The 14,111-nt window shown below is 33.6% G+C and overlaps 1 long non-coding RNA gene across 1 annotated transcript; it reads right to left on the bottom strand.

Annotated features, from left to right (window-relative positions):
• Positions 1-4,701: 4,701 nt before the first annotated feature.
• LOC144344785 (uncharacterized) lies at positions 4,702-7,067 on the bottom strand. Its single transcript, XR_014929479.1, has 3 exons — positions 6,975-7,067; positions 5,464-5,553; positions 4,702-5,082 (listed from the first exon to the last, which is right to left on the bottom strand). It is a non-coding gene; the product is annotated as an uncharacterized LOC144344785 (long non-coding RNA).
• Positions 7,068-14,111: the final 7,044 nt, after the last annotated feature.

Here is a 14,111-nt window from a genome sequence, read left to right as displayed (position 1 = left end):
ATATTAATTTGCACTGATGTTTTAACGATTCATAACTCATTATGAATAATTTGGATTATTCATATGTAATGCAGTACACTGACAATCTATTGTTATAGCCGTACTGCTCTGCTGCAAATATTGCATGAATATATTGCAATTATGCGTATTATGTGAGGTCACATGACGATAATAGGAAGAGTAGTCATACTTCTCACCCGATGTTCAGAGCTTGTTGTATAAACCTTGTTTCAACAGTACATGGAATATTACTGATACACATATTAATGATGTCGCACAACTACATAGGGTTATATATTATGTTCCCCACACCGTCAAAATTGCTTGGCACTAACTCTACCAGTGTTAGAGATGTTAAAATTATGCATTGCTATATGCTCATGTGACAAAATGTGATCACTAATCATGTTAGTCATATCTCTAATCCAATCCCTCCAATATAGCACTGGTTATAAGTTTTAACTGCAAAAGACTTAAAATAATAGTTATGTATGATAATGGGGTCGTAAGGCCATATATGGATGTATGATACATTGAAACAAATTGAGGCCTAAAGCAATTTTTATATAAGAAAATAAATTCATTTTCATTCATGAGAGATTCCTATGCAAAATTGCCAGGAAACTACAATGCATTCACATTTTAACTACAGTACAACCATAACATAATGTCTAAAGATATGTTACATTGTGTTAGCAGTAAGATTGAAATCTCTTATCTTATACTTATATCACATTCCAAGTGATATTTATATCCTATCTATAACAAATAACATGGAACATGTTTGGCTGATATACAATTTATACCTATGGTGTGTTTATATTTGTTTGACGATTGTTTAATAACAATCCAGTATTGTCTGTGGTACTGATAATGATTAAGAAGTTTTATTTAAAAAAATATTTCTTTTCGTTAACATATATTTCAATAAGTCGAGTCGGTCTTGAATTTTCCCATCCTTCTTCATGTATACATGTAGTAATGTTTTTCCAATTTAAAAAAGGAATAAACAGGATGTACACAACATACGTCCGGTATCTTTGACTTTTTGAACGGGTTGTTATTATTAATCTTCACATTCATGTTATGAGGGTTTTTCCGTATAATAGCCTTTAATTACAAGTGTCAAAGTGATTGACCCTCTGTTATTTATTTTATACATCGTTCATCAAATGTAATTCTCTATACAGATTCTATTGTGTTACAAGATTATTCAAATATAGTTGTTGCATGGTGTACACAATGGCAACTTAAACTTAACACTAAGATATGTTATGTCATTCCTTCGCTAATGAAATTAGAAAAAAATATTTCAAATTATTCCATACATGATGTACTGATCACATTAGTGCATGATCTGGTTGTCATTTAAGTTATTCACTTTTCAACTTGCATTCACGACATTGCAAACAAGGCGATGAGAAGGATTGTTTTTTTAAAACGCCATTGCGCAGATTTTACTAATATTAAATATTTAAAATCATTATATATTGCATTGGTACTTAGTCAGTTAAAATGTTGTTCTATTATTTGGAATCCCCGGCGAAATGTTTTGATTGATAAGGTTCAATGTTCAGAGAAAAAAATATTCGTTTCTTGTGTTACAAATGTAATTTAGAGTACCTTTCCTATCGTTACTTGGAATTATGTAAGTTATTTAAATTACCATCATTATTCACACGCAAAAGGATTGCATATCTTTGTTTTTTGAGCATCAGTTTCGTTTTCGTATCCCATCTGTTAGAAATATTATTTTCTTCCACAATATTTTAATATATATTAAATATATATATACTTGTCATAGTCATATTAATTAATTGTTGTTGTATTTTACGTATTATTAGTAGTTCGTCTTGTTCTTTTGTTTGAATCTGAAATTTTTACATGTTGGTCAACCGAGTAAATAAATAAATAAACAAGCAAACAAACAAATCAATCCATTAATCAATTGTAGTAGTGGAAAACTTATGTGTGCATAATTATTGGGGTCACAAGCGCAACTAATTCTATAAAATCCATTCATCTATGATAAAATATTCAGTTACTAATGCTATATCTCTGAGTATAGACGAGTTTCGATTGATAGCGGTTTGATATCTAGCTTGTGCAATTTATTCGCTGGTTCCTGAAGTTCTGATAAGTTTACAACCTACATGGCATCGCAAATAAAAGTCGATTTTCGAAAAAAAAAACAGTCAGTTTCCAAATCCACAGACCACAAAATGTTGTCTACAAACAAATCTTCATAAATGTCCAATAGCTGAAGTAGATCATAAACATTAAATTTAAAATTATTTTAAACAATAATTACTACACTATACTACTCAGAACTCCGGCATTCAACTTTCACGACACTAAACATGTTCAGGTTCTTTAGTACAGTGCATATTTTGTACGCAATATGCTGTGTTTTCGTCATTGAACCACTCTTTCTCTTCGCGTAACACTAAAGATTTAAACATAATACATACCTGCTAGTCTAAAATAGTCAAGAATGTTATGACACAGTAGTGATATAAGTTTTTCGAAAACCACGTCCAAATTATAACTCCATGTTAACAAAAAAATGTTTCCCTAAACTCGAAGTTATGGTAAATCGTAATTTAAGATCGAGTCATTGAGCGGACCTCATTTACAGTGTACAGTACTGCATATTATCACGGCACAAAGCGATAATTGAAGTAATTGCAATATATTACAGAGTGTTGGTATAATAAGTAATGATTGATTGATGGTCATACGGCATTTGAGTGCGATTTAATTCCAAAATTGATTCCGCGGACTGCCAACCATGAGCCAGACTACTAAACCTGTGTCTCGGTAAATGTACAATGTAAACTTCATATGTATTCGTAATGAGAAAATTACACGTTTATTTCTGTTAACCACTACTTTTGTATGTAGATAGGATTGGGAAACTTATACACATCTATTTATATTATCACACACTTGCCTCCTGGTTATGAAAAATCCTACTATTTTTTATATGGAGACTGTCAACCACTACACCCACATCCATATGAAGATTGCAAATCGTTTCACTTCTATTCACATGGACATTGCAAACTGTTACAACAAAATGGCCACAATTCCATATGACAAAATTCACGTCAGAATTACCAATGCCTAAAGATGCGGTACAATTTCATAATATCATCATTTTTAACACAGTTATCGACATATGAAGTTGACTAGACATATTTCCGATATTGTACACCGATAAATGAAAGCTATTATTTTCCATGCATGCTATTATAAAGAGATAATCTATGCTGCTATACAAGTAATTCTTAAATAATTACAGTAAATTTGATCTGGGAAATAAATAACGCTTATTATTACATATGTATTTCCAAATCCCATATGCAAATGAGATCCGAGAGCAAACAAATTAGTCCCCTCCGGAGTAACGTTTTTCGAAACACAGGAGAAATAAACAATATTTAGAAGTACGATATTTTCCCATTGGGGAACATGAATAAACTTGTCGAGTGAAATGAAATTTGAACAACAGTAATGGTACTTTTAGGTAGCCACTTATTTTGACTAAAACTAATTTGCATATCACTCCTAAATAATGTTTTTGGTATTTTAACGGTCGATATGTGAATTAACATGGTATTTCCATTGGCAACCGAACTATTTTTATTTTGTAAACAAATTTTCGTCTTCTATTTTTATCCGGTAAATCGTTCAACAACATTTTTGGCATGTTATGTGTACATCACATGGAATATTACGATTGAGAGAACTTAATGTATGTTGACCACCTGTAAACTGAGTTTTATAGACCCTGAGGGGCTCTCGGAAGATTTACCCGCAGTAAAATCAGTGATTACTATGGAACCATTAACATCGAGATACCAGGACGTTTCTACTGATGACATTGCGGCGTTACTCAGTTCCAAATAAAGATTACCAATGCCAAATGGGCAACATTTTAACCGATAACCAAGACTCATTCAATTCACGACCAGCAAGCAAGATCACAAACGAAGTTGTAGCGTGCAGCTTAGCGACAACCACTGTCGACGAAAGTCATCCCGTCAGTGGAGTACCACAGTTGTACCGCATGTTTGCAATTGCACAATTCTATGGGGAAACTTTTAACTTCAACATAAACTGTATATCTTAGTCGTCCAGTTAAAGTTCTGTCGGTGTCCCAACTAAACGTCAACGAGTTATTTATTCGGACAGTGACTCAGATTAGACGTCTGATTATTTTATTTTCACGCAGACACGCGTTCTACACTGACACGCGCTACTAGGGCGTAACACTATCTAGGAACATATTAATGGACAATGGGGTTACCGATCTAAATTCCGTCCCGGTTTGTTGCACGTTCTTACTTTAATATGAAATAATCAAATATGAAACATTTGTAATAATAACAGAACCTCACACCTCCTCTGTGGCTATCGTTGCGTATAGAAGTACGGCCGTACTTTCACGAGCTAAGCAGGATACATCGCATCACTCGTGAAACTAACTTCCATACGCAACGAAAGCCACGTGGAGAGTGTGGGGTTCTGTCATGATACTCATAATATGAAATTATTCCCAATAATTCCCAACCTAAATTTTTTCTAATCTTATATATGAAGTATGCTAAAGTGTACGTAGCACAAGACCTAAATTTGGAAGAATTACTTTCAGTCGAGTTGAATAACATTCTGTCAAGAATTTATAAAGGTTAACAATTAAAATAAAAACATCTTTTTGATTTACTTCATAAGGTTCATTTCATTTTGAATTTTGTGTACAAGGCCTATCAACTGCGTCTAACACCAATGGAGTACATCCCGATGCTGATATCACGTATACATGTTAAAGTTATCGAAAACTACGCAATTGAAAGTACATAACTATGATAACTGGCAGAAGGATAATTTATTCCCGTCTTTCTATGTACTAGCTTGAATCACATGATCAACAATATTAGGATCATCAGAGTAATACTCGCAGGTATAGATGGTATACACATCATATTTGCGAATCAAACACATTCTATCACGTATTGACTCTTCTTCAGGGAGCGTCGCCTTTAACTCGATTTGCTCGGCGATGGCTTTTGGGCAATCCTATACGTAAACAGAAAACATTGATTAATGAATCTGAGAAGAAAATTTCGAAACGCAATAGCAAGCATATACGACTATTTACAACAGATGTTTTCTTACATTCCACAGAAATTGATTACTCTGTATATGACTTGTATATTATTTCAGGTAGTATTATTATATAAAATTTCACTATAGCAGTTTTAATACTAACATTAGCGAGTGGTTTTAAGTTTATATAGTGTGAAATATGATATTATATATTAAAATGGAGTAAATAAACTGTACAATAATTAAACCATCATAAAATCCAACCCCAACGCTAGCTGAACAATATTTTGCTACGTTTTTTACTTATTGTAGTGTATGTTAGCATATAAATAATCATCGTAAGATATTCACCACAAGTTTACAAACATTGTGAACCCACGCGTCTTCAATTGCCGAGACCGTGCATTGTTGACAATTGTCAGTTGGCACCGCTTCAATTCCCTGTAAAACAATGTATGTCAATATATACAACGTATTTTAGTTAATATAAAACATAATAATAATTACAATCTTGTTAGAACGGAATATTAGAAAGTGTTGTTAATTACACAGTATGAATTTCTTCCTTTTTTAGTGTATTTTATTTCAAAACAGTTCAACACATGCTGTGAGGGTCTATTCTAATAGTACTCAATTTGTCAAAGGGTGATCGTGAGCATTTGATGTAACTGCTATCATGATCACACCCCACAGTGAAAGTGATACCAACATAATTTCTAGAAATAAATAAAAAAAATTCAGTTTATAGGCTGCCGTACTCTGACGTCATTTGATTACGTTTTTACCAACCATCTTGCAAATGTCTGTTATCAAATGTCACTATTAAATGTAAGACAGATGCGATGGGCGAAGGATGTTGGTCGTAGCAGACATTTTTACGTCAAGTAAAATAAATAAGTTTCAAGTAAAACACAAATACAACATTATCAGTCACGCCATGTAGCTGGGGACAAGGGTCGATCCCAATTCCAAATAAACTGAGATGTTATATTGTCCCAAGGTGAATGAGAATGAGACAGGTCATTTGGCAGAAGTTTGTACTGTTGAGCCCAGATATTTAACGGTCGGGTATGACAAATCATGAGACAGTCACTCTTGCTAAAGCTGTAAGATTAGTATCGCATCATGGAAGTGAAAAGAAATGAGATATACAGACAAGTAATTGAAAGATATATTAGCCTATTGGCTTCAACTGTTGTCTATGTCAAATATAATTGTATCTAATTTGTGATCATTATATAAACGGTGCGGCCACGAATATGAGTTTGGTCTTGACCTTACTTTTTCAAATAATACAGACATAACCATGAAAGATACCGACCACAAAGAATTTTGTTCTAAGGACACTACTCTTAGAAATAATTTCACGGAATAGATTAACACGCATATCGATAGATGTATTTACACTGTAATATGTAAATATAGACGTGGAAGCATTAATACATTTTCATCGAGTAAACTGTGAAACATAATATGTTTTTATTTCTATTTAAATTATCTCTCAGTAGAAGTGTAATGGTGTAAAACACTGTTGTTTTACTTACTAGGATTTATAGAATGACGCTTAAATACAAACCTATCTTAACATTCAGATGATCTATTCTACATACCGGACATGCAAAGCATTGACTGCCAATACTGTAACCACAAAACACGAACTAGCACTAATTACTCAGTACATTAGAGCTGAAGAAACAATATGTAAAATGTGTACAGTCACGAGTTCCACTCATTACATATGTGCAAATAATTCAACTCACTAATTCGGATACTGACAGATTTGTCTAGCAGATGAATACAAAACATGGCAACCAATAGTAGACTCACATACATAGCTTTAGACAACGTAAAACAAATCTAACCTGTATTGTCGTAGTGGAGACAGTCACAACTTGCAAACCCAATTGATGTTTATTTCACAGACCTACCTGAGTGTCGGCATTATAACTACTATGCGTCATAACTTAAATATTTTTAGCATTTTTGTTTTATTTTAATCCTCCAATTATTGTGTCTCTCTGTCTGGCTATAATGATTTGTTCTCTGACAAATTAGTGTTCGTAAAAAGTCGAGGTAAAACAACAAGGTAGAGGTTTGTTTAACCGAAAACAAACAGTTATTATAGGTGTCTGTAATTTAAAAGGCTGAAAAAATAATTTATTATATTTTTATGACGTTATAGTGGTACTACAATTTATTACCAGCATATTAAAGATTTGTTCCTATTTTCAATTGCGCTGATAGCAAACAAACCATTTTTAATTGAAACAGAAATTAAATAGTATACAAAGTTAAAAAAACTAGCATTCTTGTGAGCAAATGAGCAAAACATACTTCTCCTGGGAATGGAACGTTCCTATTGACGAACATCAGTCTAACCTGTAGACTTTTCGGTGACCCCGCCAAAATTCTGGTCAGTATCTGTGTGATTTCACGTGTTTTGCGTTAGTGTAGATGACTATTGCATTTTATCTTTAGTGTTGATAATCTGTCCAATAATACTTTGAATACATCTGGTCATCTTAAAATTTGTGTTAATTTTAAATTCTTTTATTCTAACCCATTCCAAACAAAAGCTGTAAATGTAATGAAAACTACATCTCGGTTTCGTTTCAACTGAAAAATCCCTGGCCTTGAATAATTAATTAGTTGTATGAATAACGAATATACGCAACAAGAGATTGCAGAATCCTCTAAATATTTCGCACTGAACAATCACGAACAAGTCATACATGTACTGGGTGAAATATTTGATCACACTGCATCGGATATTAAGTCAACGAATAGATCTTGTACCCGGAACCAATCCAAACCAATGTGGTGAGATAAATTGAGCAGCACAGCTAAACTAGAAAAATAAAAAAGTCCAAAACAAATTTAGACGTTCAAATATCGATAGTAACTTGACCATTTCAAAGCAATATGTAGAAATAAGAAACGGTTATTTATAGACAAACTTTGTCTTAATATGGTGTGTATGTTTAAAACATCGTGTGGTGTTTATAACGATTGATGTGTGTATTTTAAAAATGATGTGTGTTAAATAATTAATATGTGTTAAATAATGTGTTTAAAAATGTGGTGTGTTTAAAATAGACTTGTGTATTTCGAAATAGTGTGTGTTAAAAAAATGACTTGTGTATTTTAAAAATTACGTGTGTGTTTAAAAATTACCTGAAAAATAATTTATTATATTTTGATGACGTTATATGGTACTACAATTTATTACCAGCATATTAAAGATTTGTTACTATTTTCAATTGCGCTGATAGCAAACAAACCATTTTCAACACAGGGGTGTAAGTAGGCATTCATTGGAAATAACAAAAATCAATTTGCATTTGGATTTGAAGCACTCACTTAAGACGAAATAATTGAAACAGAAATTAAATAGTATACAAAGTTAAAAAACAAGCATTGTTGTGAGCAAATGTGCAAAACATACTTCTCCTGGGAATGGAACGTTCCTATTGACGAACATCAGTCTAACCTGTAGACTTTTCGGTGACCCCGCCAAAATTCTGGTCAGTATCTGTGTGATTTCACGTGTTTTGCATTAGTGTAGATGACTATTGCATTTTATCTTTAGAATTGATAATCTGTCAAATATTACTTTGAATGCATCTGATCATCTTAAAATTTGTTTTAAATTTAAATTCCCTTATTCTAACCCATTCCAAACAAAAGCTGTAAATGTAATGAAAACTACATCTCGGTTTCGTTTCAACTGAAAAATCCCTGGCCTTGAATAATTAATTAGTTGTATGAATAACGAATATACGCAACAAGAGATTGCAGAATCCTCTAAATATATCGCACTGAACAATCACGAACAAGTCATACATGTACTGGGTGAAATATTTGATCACACTGCATCGGATATTAAGTCAACAAATAGATCTTGTACCCGGAACCAACTCAAACCAATGTGGTGGGATAATTTGTTCAGCAGAGCTAAACTAGAATAATAAAAAAGCTTAAAACAAATTCAGACGTTCAAATATCAATAGTAACAATTTCAAAGCAATATGTAGAAATAAGAAACGGTTATTTATAGACAAACTTTGTCTTAATATGGTGTGTATATTTAAAACATCATATAAACATCATGTGTGTTTAAAACAATTGATGTGTGTATTAAAATGACGTGTGTATTTTAAAAATGATGTGTGTTAAATAATCAATCTGTGTTAAATGTGTTTAAAAATGAGGTGTGTTTAAAATCGACTTGTGTATTTCGCAATGGTGTGTTTAAAAAATGACTTGTGTATTTTAAAAATTACGTGTGTGTTTAAAAATTACCTTTGTGTTAAGATTACGTTTGCTTTTTTAAATGCATTCAACTGGCCAGTGTATATTTACCGCCCCATGGATAATACGATGACCCATAGTGCACTGTTGTTGCCCTGACATAACACACAGTATATTCTCAATGTTGAAAGAAACTTCTATATTTTCTTCTATATTTTCAAATATCTAAGAAAGACAGAAGAGTAATGGTAACATATTTTTCTTCCACTCCCTTAATTTGAATTTATATGGCAGTTAAACCCGATCAGTCAATCATAAGCACAGTGATGCTAAACAGTGTCATTCGAAAATGTTTCAATGTTATTGTTGTTATTTTGTTGTTTGCTTTAAGTAATGGTATTGTTCTGCAGCTGAATTGAGGCACTGCAGAAAGTGAAGATTTATATTATGGCCTAACAGTCTTTCTTAGGCTTGACTACTGTGGGTACAATGTTCGAGTAATCTTTACTTTAACTCCGATTTGTTAGTGATGAACATTATTTAAAATGTGGCTGAAAATGAAAATGATCATTATTATAACCAATGTTTTGTTACTATTATGCCATGAAAATTTACTTGTATAGTTTTTTTTACTATTAACCTTCCCAGTAATGATAATGTATGATAGTATAATGATACTTGTTGTAGTCGTACTTAGTTGTAGTTGCTGTCTTCATCATTAACACTACCTTGTGACCAATCCAATTTAAGATGTAATGGTGAAATAGCGACAATTTTAGTTCTTGGAAATAAAAGCGAGAATGTTTGCCATGCTGAAATCGATCTTGGTCGTATATATATATGGTTTTTGTTCAAACTTGGTTATATATTGATCATTACGGGACATCAATGTCCATAAATTTGTTTTGCTGATCAACCTCAAAATATTTAACTGGTGGCTACTTTGCTGACCATGATTCATTTCACGGTCAAACATTGTGTTTTTTATTTATTGCTTCATAAAACTCGACATTGAAGTATTGTTTTAAATTCAACAATGATAATCTGCGAGAGTTTTGTTCAATAAATGGCTTTTTAGTCGTTCAATCAGTATTTCGTCTTATCATCTATATTGAAATCTTATTCCAACATTCATTTGCCATTTAAATATATATGGACAGTGATTTTGTAATGATGGTAGGTAAGCTCAAAGCAAACAATGGTCAACTTACGCCACAAAAAAGAGGGTTAATTTTTTTGCACGGCTGGTCTCAAATTTCAAACAACTCAGACGTTAGATGTTCAAACGTTTGTGACTGTCATATGGGTTCAAACCCCACCCTTGGTCAACCTTTTGACTCTGCTTAGCAAAGAATAAAAATGGAGTCATTGTCGTCAACCTGTACGTATGTATTCATCAATATCAGAAGAACAACTACAATGACACTTGGTACACAGAATGATCGTTTATACCGCGTTGATTGTATTTGTCAGGAATTTTGATTTCCTGATTTGCAACATGATTATTCAATAATATCTGGAAAAAAAAACAATAAATTGATTGCAATGACAGTTTGAGTTTTTTATAGTCGTGATTAATGTTGTGGTCATGTTCATGCATATTTATTACTTAATTTGCACAAATTTACCAGAACTTTAGGCGTCTTTGTCCAATATAAATACGGGTCACAGATCAATTTCAAACAGTCTCCAATTTTCATTGAATCGTTAGGGGCAAAATTCCTTTGCAACATCGTGGCATGTCACATGCAGTTGCTTCGTAATGTGCTCTCCAAGACAGATTGTTTCACGGCAAGCGAAATTGAAGAGATTGTATTTTTCAATGGACATTGGGAAGAACCATGTCATCTTTCTATGCAACGTTTGCAGAAACTCTCTGCTATTCTGCGATAACATTATATAGTGTTTGTCTAAGCGTCGACGAGCTGAAGATTGAGTCTCGTGTTGCGTTCGCCGGAACGGTTGACGAAGTAGTTCCGATATTGACTTTCGAAACTAGGTAATTTCAGTGTCCATTCCGCTTTGTGACTCTAGCCAACGCTAAATGTATTTTCTGTTTGTCCTAATTGCGTACGTTTTGACACATCGTAATTGTATTATGCTGAATTCATTGTTTATTTAACTTCATGTCAGTTGATGACTCGTGAGCACATGATATATATATATATAATGGTAACAGGTAATGCAGTTAAGGTTATTGCGACATGATTTAATAAATGTATTACTGTCCAAAAAAAGTTTTTGTCTGATTTGGTATCTTCAAGCATTTTTACGATTGTTCTGAATTAAATTATTACAAAAAAAAAATGAGCCGAGAGTAAGTAGATAGAATTAGTAAAATATCAAAATTCACCTTAAAGTAAAGTTGAAACTGTCTTGCAATTATCTAGCCGACAGCGTTACAATCGCACTGTGCAATTCACAAATTCTACATGACTGAAAATGTGTTAAAACGCCCCTTTTCAATAGATGGAAGGTCGACAAATCACAACTGCAAACCTGTATGTTAAGTAATTTTTACAGCAAGTCTCTGAAGTATTGGGGCAGCCAACTTTCAAACTCGCTAGCGAATTGGTTAACTGCTTTGGTTTTGACTAAACGGTTGGTTTTCGAATCTCTCTGGCGCCTTCTTGTGGTCACGCTTTGAGATTTGCTGTAAACCACATTGGTATAACACTTATGCGCTACCATATTCGTCTATATATATATATATATATATATATATACGGTTTTAAATAATCTTATAGTAGTATACCTAATAACTATCAGATAGTGTTCGAATCACAGAACATTTTTTTTTACAATTTTCACTCTTGTTGATAGCTTAATTTAGGTTTTTACTCAAAATAACATCTGTCAAATTATCATTATAAGGGCTTTCGGGCTTTAAATGTATAAAGCGTAGGAATGATATCTAAACTAGAGGGCGCTGTTCAACAGACTCCTACCTTCTTTGTGTCACTGCAGAAAAAACCCGAATATTTCTTCAAAAGTCGCTAGTTATTGGATGTAGATGGTGAGTATATGGTTTTATTAATGTCCCATAAACATCTTAGAAAGAGTTAGTGTTTGAAAGACTATTCAATGCTTGTGAATTAGGCAATTTAAAGTGTGCTTTGAACGGTGTACGTTGTTGTGTCAGTTAACTGACTGTGGATTGCGACGAGTTCTCTTAGATGTGAAGACTGTGGCGAAGTGTCTCAACGGGTATTTTGCTCCCATGGTGATATTCAACTTTGCTCTGACTGTAATAAGAAACGTTTTGGATCCGGTAATTATAACAGTGATGGTTTTCTCACGACAAGAGGCGGTCCTAAATGTCTGTCCGCAGATGCTGCAGTAATTAATCTGCCGTGTTTTGTTGCCAAGGATCTGGGTAAATTACCACCAATTGATCTTACTCATGTGGTTGTCTCCGTAATGACTCAGAGAATGTAATTAGTTAGATCAGAAGTATTTCAGCTGAAGGAATCATTTCTACGGTCTCAATCAAAGCTAAATGAATTGATACAAGGAGTTAAAAACCTACGCAACGAAATGAATTTCATGAAAAGTTGTTTTGAAAATCAGGCTTTACGGGCCGGGCCTGGAAGTGTACAATCTGAGGATTTGCATGAGATGGTATTGGAAGACGGGAAGCAGGACAAGGGCTATAATCAGCCTAGTCACGCTTATACGGGTTCTGTGGAAAAACACTCTCTGATAAAAGAGAGCATTATGACCACTTATGCAACAAAAGTGAAGTCGACTGTACCTGATGTAAGTAGGAATGTAACACCTTTTAGTAACGATTGTGGTTTCGAAATAGTGGAGCCGCATGTTGCCGAGGTGACCGTGAATGTGGCACCTGTGCGTGATGGTAATGGCTTCACAATGGTCAAGAGCCGGAGACGAAGGCGCCCTCAGCCGACAGGTGGAATAGCCAGTGTGGATGAATCGTGCGCCATCACAGCGGTTCGCCCTAATCCTTCCTTCATGTTATTCGTATCTAGATTAGCACCTACCACAAAGTCGGAGGACATTTGCAGTTACCTGAAGAAGTCGATCAAACTGGAAGTAACATGTGAAAAACTTAAATCGAAGTTTGATACATATTCCTCGTTTGTTGTCGATCTAATCGGGAAGTGTCTCATCGACTATTAAGTCCTGCTTCGTGGCCCAATGGGGTATTATTTTGAAGGTAGTATAAATAATGAACATGGCAGTCAGTCTGGTCACATATAACTGTAGAGTTATTAATGATATTCGAACACTGTGTGACTTTCATGACATAGTTTTAATCCAGGAGCACTGGCTCTGTAAAAATGAATTCCCAATAATGTCAAAAATACATAAAGGGTTGTCATCATGTGGAGTTTCCTCTATGAACGACGAATCAGTATGGGGAGGTCATATGGTGCGTAGTAATATAGTGGCAAAAGTCATTGGGTAATATGGTGAAAATCAAATATTTAAATGACTGTAGAATAATTGCAGTGGAACTTGCAATGATGATGCAACAAAACTTCTTGTATGTTCTTACTTGCCTACGTGTACAAATGACAATTATGACAGGTTTCTTTTGTAATTAAGAAAAATTGATTGTATCATTCAAGAATTTGATTCGGCGAATGTCATTGTTCTGGGAGATTTCAACGCTAGAATCGGAACATCATTTAGTCTGATGCTTGAGCGATTTTGCAGTGAAAACAGCTTATTTATTTCTGATTTTAGTTTGCTGGGCAAAGACAACGATATTTTCACGTTTT

Source organism: Saccoglossus kowalevskii, chromosome 5 (assembly GCF_978046115.1).
Source record: "Saccoglossus kowalevskii chromosome 5, keSacKowa6.1, whole genome shotgun sequence".
Lineage (NCBI taxonomy): Eukaryota > Metazoa > Hemichordata > Enteropneusta > Harrimaniidae > Saccoglossus > Saccoglossus kowalevskii.
This window is presented reverse-complemented; position numbering and strand designations above follow the sequence as displayed.